Genomic DNA, 2566 nt, shown 5'->3' with positions numbered 1-2566 from the left:
TGTATGGTTTCGGCGTAATTTGTACAAGTGAACATTGATTTTTAAACGTGTACGCCGTACATTCAAAATCTATGTTTTTCGGGCATTACGTTTTTTTTTTATCCGTTGGGATTTTGTCGCCGTTTCAGCAACGGGACAATGTGCATTTCTTTGCCGAGTAAGTAATTACGCTTACATTCAGGTAACTGAGTTACTAATTCAAATACTTTTTGGGAGAAGTAATTTGTAACTGTAATAACTTTTTTTAAAAGTAAGATTAACACTGGTCATAAAGATGCAGTCTGCCAAATGAAAAACTATTCTGTGATGAAAGCGAAGATTTTATTCTGCCAATTTGTTGCCAAGCACAATTTGCCGGCAACTATTGCTGATCACTTCTCACAATTAACAAAAGAAATGTTCCCTGACTCAAAGATTGCATCGGTAAGTTAATTTTATCAATTGACCTTTTGAATTTATAATTGGACACACTAACGGCCCACATTCAAGTCGAGCTGAATTGCGAGCAGAAGTGCCATGAAGTGCAGCCATTAAAAGACATGATAGAAATTGCCAAAAGTGCTACATACAATTATAACAAAGGTCGATGTTAAATCTTAGTCATCATGATGTAGCTGAAGGTATTGATTGTTCTTTGATTGCACCAGGTTATATGTGACAATATTATCAATAAATCCATATCATTTTAAAAATTGAGTTTTATTTTTGTTTCATATTGCACGCTATATAAAAGGTAAGATTAGTCACCAATTTGTAAGGGCATACGTCACTATTTGTAAGATTGCCAACGGCCTCGGGTTGACAGGTATGTGTATGGAATACTGACACCAAAGGCTGACATATCCAAGAACAGTTTATTTCAACAATAATATTTTTGTATTTTTAAGCATCTTTTTCACCTTTTACCTTTGCACTGTATAGTAGAATCTACACACAATCTCGTTGTAAATTGTATGATGACTATAAAAGCTATCCATCCATCATCCCCTGCTTAATCCAAGGTCGGGTCGAGGGGGCATCAGCTTTACTCGGGAATCCCAGACTTCCCTCTCCCCAGCCTCTCGCTGGTGGGACATGCCCAGAACACCTCTCCAGGGAAGTGTCCAGGAGGCATCCGAACTCCTGATTCATTCTAAAATTACTTGGCCTTTTTTTTTTTTTTTTTTTTTTTTAATAAATTCATTTTCTGCCCATACCTCCTCTTTTTTTGAGGAACCATTTTTTTAGAGCTCTTCACCATTTTACATAAAATTAGACTGTCGCTTGGGGACATAGCCAATCTGTAGTCTGTATTTTTTATTAGTTTGGTTTTTATTATCATTGTATTAATTCAATTAATGTATACAACATGTATATATATACATACATGCATACATACAGTGGGGCAAATAAGTATTTAGTCAACCACTAATTGCAAGTTCTCCCACTTGAAAATATTAGAGAGGCCTGTAATTGTTAACATGGGTAAACCTCAACCATGAGACACAGAATTTGGAGAAAAAAACCCGGAAAATCACATTGTTTGATTTTTAAGAATTTATTTGCAAATCATGGTGGAAATGTTATGTACCCTTTGTTGGCAATAACAGAGGCCAAACATTTTCTGTAACTCTTCACAAGCTTTTCACACTCTGTTGCTGGTATTTTGGCCCATTCCTCCATGCAGAAGACATACAAGACCACTGACAATCTCCCTCGATCTGGGAGTCCATGCAAGATCTCACCTCGTGGCGTCAAAATGATAACAAGAACGGTGAGCAAAAATCCCAGAACCACACGGGGGGACCTAGTGAATGACATACAGAGAGCTGGGACCACAGTAACAAAGGCTACTATCAGTCACACAATGCGCCGCCAGGGACTCAAATCCTGCACTGCCAGACGTGTCCACCTTCTGAAGAAAGTACACGTCCAGGCCTGGCTGCGGTTCTCTAGAGAGCATTTGGATGATCCACAAGAGGACTGGGAGAATGTGTTATGGTTAGATGAAACCAAAATAGAACTTTTTGGTAGATACACAGGTTCTCGTGTTTGGAGGAAAAAGAATACTGAATTGCACCATACCCACTGTGAAGCATGGGGGTGGAAACATCATGCTTTGGGGCTGTTTTTCTGCAAAGGGACCAGGACGACTGATCTGTGTAAAGGAAAGAATGAATGGGGCCATGTATCGAGAGATTTTGAATGAAAATCTTCCATCAGCAAGGGCATTGAAGATGAGACGTGGCTGGGTCTTTCAGCATGACAATGACCCCAAACACACAGCCAGGGCAACCAAGGAGTGGCTTCGTAAGAAGCATTTCAAGGTCCTGGAGTGGTCTAGCCAGTCTCCAAATCTCAACCCCATACAAAATCTGCAGAGGGAGTTGAAAGTCCGTGTTGCCCAACGACAGCCCCAAAACATCACTGCTCGAGAGGAGATCTGCATGGAGGAATTGGGCCAAAATACCAGCAACAGTGTGTGAAAAGCTTGTGAAGAGTTACAGAAAACGTTTGGCCTCCCTTATTGCCAACAAAGGGTACATAACAAAGTACTGAGATGAACTTTTGGTACTGACCAAATACT

This window comes from Corythoichthys intestinalis, chromosome 1 (assembly GCF_030265065.1).
Source record: "Corythoichthys intestinalis isolate RoL2023-P3 chromosome 1, ASM3026506v1, whole genome shotgun sequence".
In the NCBI taxonomy this organism is placed as follows: Eukaryota; Metazoa; Chordata; class Actinopteri; order Syngnathiformes; family Syngnathidae; genus Corythoichthys; species Corythoichthys intestinalis.
The sequence above is the reverse complement of the archived record's forward strand: the minus strand, read 5'-3'. Positions refer to the sequence as shown.